Raw genomic sequence first — 7,832 nt, forward strand, 5'->3', positions numbered from 1 at the left:
ATGTTCATGTAGAGTCAAGGAGTTGTTTCACACAGAACATTTAAGGACAATGGCATATGGCAAGCACTCAATAAATGTTAGCTATTTTTCTTTAACTAGAGAGCTACTTCTCAAACTGAACTCTATAAACAAATGGGAGTTCTTGGGAATATACTCAGAAGTCTTCTATTTTGTATAAGAATTTTAGATTTTGTACTTTCATTTTGACAAAAAAAGTTTTAAATATTAAAGTTAGCTTATTTTGGAATAGCTGCCAAGCAATTTCAGTGCCTGTTTGCCCTTACACTTAAAATTATTTAAAGTAATCATGTGACATGACTGTGTTTAACTTTTAGTTTCTCAAACTGGGATACCATATTTTGGGGAGTTTAAAATTTCTCAATATTGAAAAATACTATTCTTTTTAAAGATTTCATTTATTTATATGTCAGAAAGAGAGAGAGCACAAGCAGGGGGAGTGTCAGGCAGAGGGAGAAGCGGCTCCCCACTGAGCAAGGAGCCTGATGTGGGACTCGGGACTCAATCCCAGGACTCTGGGATCATGACCTAAGCAAAAGGCAGGTGCTTAACTGACTGAGCAATCCAGGGGTCCCTGAAGAATACTATTTTAGAGCATCAGACATTTGTGTATCATAGACCATAACATAAATGTTTACAATGTACAAAACATGTCATTGAACACATACTTATTACAGTCATCATTCATGATGCTTCCCAATTCTTTTGGGTTCTCTGCCTTCAGGGCAAATGGTACATGGTAGGATTTCATTTCTTGGCCTTGTTTGTGTTTGGATGATGAGGGGGACCTGTGGCTCCTTCTGCCCAGTGAATGGTGAGCAGAATTGACATGGGTTACTTCTTTTTTGTTTTGACATGTGTTACTTCTGTGCCAGGGTGTTTAATTACTGGTTCAAGACCTTCCAGAACCCACTTTTTCAAGTTTTAGTTGTTCATTGGCTGCAACCCTGAGCCTCCCTGCCAACTTACGTTGGACATATAACATGCATGAGAAATGAGGTATTTGTTGATTTAAACTATTGAGATTTGCACATTGTCACCATCACGTTCTGACTAGTAGGTACCCTAATTGCACCTATTGTGTCTAAGACATGATGATAGTTGCTTAATAAATCAAAAGTCAGCCGGTTTCTCGGCACAAACTTTCCTCTCAGTTTATCCCCTGCCAGATGATATTCTGAGAGCTCAGATAATGTAAGCCTTCTATTATCTTAAACTTTCACTCAACTTGTAGTTCCTTCAGGTTCGGGTTACTCTCCTTCATCAGTGAAGACAATAATAAAATACTTAAAATATCTACCCTTCTCACCAGATGCTATGTAAATAGTAAAGATTTAGACTTCATTTCCCCCAAAGGCACAGAATGCTGCTACAGAAAAAATACATATTGCTTGGCAAGATCGTCTCTCTCAGCCTGATGTGCTACCCCTGGTCTGGATCTCTGTGGAGTTGCCTAGCAGTGGTTCCTAGCAGCAGCTTGAGCCAGATCCAGAGAGCAGTGGTTTCTGTTGATAGTGATTCCTTGACGCTCCATTTCCTGCTCGTGGTTCTCAGTAAAGGCTCAGAGATCCTTCAGAAGTCATATTTGCTTCTATTGCTCTCAGTCAGTCATAAGACCCAACTGAGTCCACTGGGGCCAATTTGATGTTCTTTAAAAGATCTTTTAAAGAATTACCTATAGTGTTGCTGTGGCAGCAAGCTTAGGTCCAGCGAGCTACTGGGAAAAGCAAATGGTTTTTTTGCTTTTATTATCATGCAGTCTAATAACGTGTCTGCTCTGCCCTAAAATGAAACAAGGGCCCAATGTCCTATAGGCTCTTCTTTGTCTCCAAGTTAATTGTCTAATTCCCTCTGAGATATTCTTCCAAGGGGCTGGAGTTTATATCCCAACATTTTCTTGTGGCAGGACCTGAAATCAAAGAAAGAGATTTGATCACAACCAGAAAATGTACTTCATAAACCACCCCCTCCCATATGTTCAGTCCAGATTAGGTACTTTAAAAAATTTCCCCCAAGACATAAATAAAAAGAAGTCTAGCTCATATTTAAAACTCCAAAGCATGAATTTTGAAGTGAGATACTTTCTCTTTTAGCAACATTTAGACCTTATGCAACATTGATTAATACATTCAAGCATTTTTTTCAGTATATGCAAATAAGCCACCATATTGAACAAAAGGGGGAAAGTGGAAAGAAATAAGGCTGGAGCATTTTATGGGAACATGATCATGAAGGACTTGTAAGATATGTCAAAAAGTTTGAATCTATTCTAAGGGCAATGGGAAGCCATTGAAAGATTTGGGGGTGGGTAACATGGTAAGATTTGAATTTTCAAATAATCGCTCTGGCTATAGCAAGATGGTGGGGTCAAGACTGGGAGTAAAGATAGAAATAAGGATGTTTCAGACATCTAGATGAGAGAGGATGGTGGCTTATGACTTGAAGACCAAGAAGGAGATTTTGTATGGAGGCATGAATTCGGCAGTTAGCATAGACATGGGCATTGAAGCCCCATAAGTGGTTGATAACACGAGGAGTGTATGGAGAGAACAGGATTAAAAACAGAAGCAGGAGGAACATTGATCCTTAAGGGCCTGGCAGGAAAAAGAACTGTGAAGGAGACTAAGAAGTATCAGAAAACAGATATAATAGGAGAATGTGGTATCACAGAGCATAAGGAAGAGTTTATTTCAAAAACTAGTGTTATTAAAAGCTTACATATACTGGGGACCAAAATCTTTCTATTAGATTTAATAACTAGAAGGTTTCTGTTGGAAGAAACAGTGTCAATGGACCATGGTAGAAAAAACTCATGTTGTGGTAAGTTGATGAATAAAAGAAAAGTAAGTAAATGAAGAGAATAAATATAAATAATTCTTTCAAGAAATTTACCTTTGAAAGAAAAGAAAGAGAGAATAGCTGGAAGGAGATAGAGGCTAAAGGAAATTTTCTTTGGTTTTAAAGCTAATATTAAGGAGACTACAAAAAAGGAAAGGTAGAAGACCGAGAGAAAGCAGTTAGAAGGGTTTTTTTATTTTTATTTTCTTATTTTTTAAAGTTTTTATTTAAATTTCAGTTAGTTAACATAAAGTATAATGTTAGTTGCAGGTGTACAATTTAGTGACTCAACACTTTCATACAACACCCAGGCTCATCTTGACAAGTGCCCTCCTTACTCCCCATCACCTATTTCCCCCGTCCTCCTCCCCTCCTCCCCTCTGGTAACCAGCAGTTCTCTGTAGTTGAGTCTGTCTCTTGACTTGTCTCTTTCTCTCTCTCTTTTTCCCTTTGCCTCATTTGTTTTGTTTCTTAAGTTCCACATATGAGTGAAATCATATGGCATTTGTCTTCTCTGACTGACTTATTTCACTTAGCATAATGCTCTCTAGCTCCATCCACGTCGTTGCAAATGGCAAGACCTCCTTCCTTTTGATGGCTGCATAATATTCCATTGGGTATATATACCACCTCTTCTTTATCCATCCATGGACCCTTGGGCTTTTTCCATAATATGGCTAGTGTAGATAGTGCTGCTATAAACATTGGGGTGCATGTTACCCTTTGAATCAGTATTTTTGGATTTGAGTAGATACCTAGCAGTGCGATTGCTGGGTCATAGGGCAGCTCTATTTTCAACTTTTTGAGGAACCCCCATACTGTTTTCCAGAGTGGCTGCACCAGTTTTCATTCCCACCAACAGTGCAGGAGGGTAGATGGAAGGGTTCTGTTAAAGAAACAAGAAGGAATGGGATCCAGGGCTTGGGTGGAGAAATAAAATTCAGATATTACGGGCATCTCTTCTATTGTAACTAGACAGAAGCAGAAAGCATCGCTCTGAAAACAGCTAAATATCTAGGTTTAGTAGTGTGCAGTTAGGGGAGTTCTCATGTCTTGGCTCTTTTCCCTTTATGGATGGAAGGTAGATCCTCTGTTGATTTTGAGTGGGGAGGTTGAGACTGGAAATTTGGAGAGAGAGAATGGAGATTCTTTGAAATTATTATTGTAAAGAATTAGAGCTAATGATGGAAATATAAAAAAGCTTCTTTTCCAAAAGGGAATGATTATTGCTCACAATTGGGAAGTTAAATGAGATGATATATGGAAACTTGTACTTGGTTGGCACAAAATGACTCAATAAATAGTAGCTATTATTATTACCAGCATCACCATTTCCTTCTCCTGTTTTATACCACAATATGAATTCTAGCTTTTATGTGTAGCTCCAGCTCTTCCTTGAAACACTTTCATCTGTTTTGTTTCTCTTAGTTTCCTCCTTCACTCCACTTCCAGGCTCTTGCTTTCATAGCCTCACTTTCATCTTTTTCAACCCTTTCTGCTTGGTAATTTTACATAATGTCTCCTTTTACTGTCCCTCTTAAGATGGCCTGGCCCCAGCATATCTCCTTCTGATTCTTTCCCCGTAGGACAGCTCCTCACCTCTGTCCTGAGCTCATCATCAGAACTCAAACAATACTGAGGCCAGGAAAATCCATGAGCATTCTGTAGTTTACCAAAGCTTATTTGCAAGTGAAATCATAATAATGGCCCCAACTCCTAATAGTATGATGCTATGAAGACAATCATGTAGATTAGAGGATCAGATTTAATCCTTTATAATATAGGCATACCTTGGAGATATTGTGGGTGTTTCCAGACCACCATAATAAAGTGAATATTGCAATAAAGTGAGTCAAATGAATTTTTGGCTTCACAGTGCATATAAAAGTTATGTTTACCCCATACTATAGTCACACTATATATTAAGTGTGTAATAGCATTATTTTTTTAAAAAGACAATGTACATAGCTTAATTAAAAAGTTCTTTATTGCTAAAAAATGCTACCAGCATCTTAAGCCTTCAGAGAGTCATAATCTTTTTTTGCTGGTACAGGGTCTTGCCTCGATGTTGAAGGCTGTAAACTGATCAGGTGGTGGTTGCTAAAGGTTGAAGTGGCTATGGCAATTTCTTAAAATAAGACAACAGTGAAGTTTGCTGCATCGATTGACTCTTCTTTTCACAAACAACTGCTCTGTAGCATGCAGTGCTGTTTGATAGCATTTAACTCACAGTAGATCTTCTTTCCAAATTGAAAGCAATCCTCTCAAACCCTGCCTCTGCTTTATCAACTAGGTTGATATAATATTCTAAATACTTACTTGTCATTTCAGTGATCTTCATAGCATCTTCACCAGGAGTAGATTCCATCTCAAGAAACCACTTTGCTCATCAATAAGAAGCAACTACTCATCCATTAAAGTCTTGTCATGAGATGGTAGCAATTCAGTCCCATCTTCAGGCTCCACTTCTAATTCTAGTTCCCTTGCTATTTCCACCTCACCTGAAGTTACTTCCTCCACGGAGGTCTTGAACCTCTCAAAGTCATCCGTGAGGGTTGGAATTAACTTCTTCCAAACTCCTATCAATGTTGGTAGTTTGACCTCTTCCCCTGAATCAGGAATGTTCTTAATGGCATGTAGAGTGGTAAATTCTTTCCAGAAGGTTTTCAATTCACTTTGTCTTGATCCATCAGAGGAATCACTATTCATGGCAGCTATAGCCTTAGAAAATGCATTTTTTTTTTAATAATAAGACTTAAAGGTTGAAATTACCCCTTGATCCATGGGCTGCAAAGTGGTTGCTGTGTTAGCAGGCATGAAAACAACATTAATCTCATTGGACATCTCCATCAGAGCTCTTGGTTGACCAGGTGCATTGTCAACGAGCAGTCATATTTGAAAGGAATCTTTTCTTCTGAGCGGTAGATCTCAATAGTGGGCTTAAAATATTTGGTAAACCATGTTGTAAACAGATGCGCTGTCATCCAGGCTCTGTTCTTCCACTGATAGAGCACAGGAGAGTAGATTTAGCCTAATTCTCAAGGGCTCTAGGATTTTCAGAATGGTAAATGAGTACTGGCTTCAACTTAGAGTCACCAGCTGCATTAGCTTCTAACAAGAGAGTCAGCATGTCCTTTGAAGCTTTGAAGCCAGGCACTAACTTCTCCTCTCTAGCTTTGAAAGTCTTAGCTGGCATCTTCTTCCAAATAGAAGGTTGTTTTGTCTGCATTGAAAATCTGTTGTTTAGTGTAGCCACCTTTGTTAATTATCTTAGCTGGATCTTTGGATAACTTGCTATAGCTTCTGTATCAGCATTTGCTGCTTCACCTTGCACTTTTTTTTTTTTTACCTTATACTTTTATATAAGTTACTGAGACAATCTCTTTCCTTAAACTGCATGAACCAACCTCTGCTGGCTTCAAACTTTGTTTCTGCAGCTTCTTCACCTCTTTCAGCCTTCACAGAATTGAAGAGAGTTAAGTCCTTATTTTGAGTTAGGCTTTGGTTTAAGGTAACGTTCTAGCTGGTTTGATCTTCTATCAGACTCTAAATCTTTCTTCATATCAGTAATAAGAGCTTTTGATTTCTTATCATTCATGTGTTCACTGGAGTAGCATTTCTAATTTCCTTCAAGAACTTTTCCTTTGCATTCACAACTTGGCTAACTGTTTGGTGCAAGAGGCCTACCCTTTGGCCTGTCTGGGCTTTTGACTTGCCTTTCTCACTGAGCTTAATCATTTCTAGTGTTTGATTTAAATTGAGAGTCATGCAACTCTTCCTTTCCCTTGAATACTTAGAGGCCATTGTAGGGTTATTATGTGGCTAATTTCAATATTCTTGTGTCTCAAAGAATAGGGAGGCCTGAGGAATGTGGGGGAGAGATGGGGGAACTGACGGTCAGTAGAGCAGTCAACATTTATTGATTAAGTTAACTGTTTTATATGGGGTGGTTTATGGGGTCTCAGAACAATTACAATAGTAACATCAAAGATCACTGATCACAGATCACCCTAACAAATATAATAATACTGAAAGTTTTGAAGTATTGCAAGAATTGCCAAAACGTCACACAGAGACATGAAGGGAGCAAATGCTGTTGACCAAATGCTGTTGACCAAATGGCACCAGTAGACTTCCTCACAAGGCAGGGTTGCTACAAACCTTAAATTTATAAAACAACACAATACCTGCAAAGTACAATAAAGTGCAGTGCAATAAAACAAGCTATGACTATACAATGAAGCTGAAAGCCTTAGAGATGTTTATGGTTCTAGCATGTAAAATGAGGTAGTTATTTTGTCTTCTACATATTTGCTCTTGCCAACCCATATCTTAGGTCAATCTGTCTTTAAAAACCTCTTTTTTGTAACGAACCAAAACTGGTCTCCTCCATAATTCTGTCTCTTCTACTGTTTGAGCTGCTCCCCATTTGTCTGGCGCCTTTCTCCCCAACTTGAGCTCTTAGCTTTAGCCCATGACCTTCATGCTCCATGACTGGAATCCTGGGGTGTTTGTAGTCTGAGAAATTGGGGCAACCATCCTGCCTATCTCAGTTCCTTCTCCTTATTTATTATATGACTAAGCATTCCCGGCTCTCACACTCAGGGCGCACCTATGTGCTCCTCACCAGTCACCACTAACAAGTGCATGATATGAAATTGAACACTTTATAAATGACAGTGAAAATGCCTACAATAGATGATTATTGGTGATCCAGAACAATATTTCATTTAGGTAGTGCATATAGCAAACCCTAAAACTCTCACAGTGCACACCTTGGCTGCATTTGCGGGGATATCGAGTATATATTTCAAATTTGATTATTAAGGCAGTGCAGCTTCATCTCTGTTCACTGCACAGGAAATCATATGAAAGTCTGTTATAACTTCAAAAGTATGCAAGGCATGTGTTTTTGAAGTCTAGCAGAGGACACGTGTAGACACACCAGCAACATCAGCAGCTTCTCGGTCCCAGTG

At 38.7% G+C, this 7,832-nt stretch overlaps 1 pseudogene; it reads right to left on the reverse strand.

The window, feature by feature from the left end:
- Nucleotides 1-4,868: 4,868 nt before the first annotated feature.
- On the reverse strand, nt 4,869-6,660 carry LOC113922299 (annotated as a pseudogene).
- Nucleotides 6,661-7,832: the final 1,172 nt, after the last annotated feature.

The sequence above is a fragment of the Zalophus californianus genome, chromosome 9 (assembly GCF_009762305.2).
Source record: "Zalophus californianus isolate mZalCal1 chromosome 9, mZalCal1.pri.v2, whole genome shotgun sequence".
NCBI classification, from domain to species: Eukaryota; Metazoa; Chordata; class Mammalia; order Carnivora; family Otariidae; genus Zalophus; species Zalophus californianus.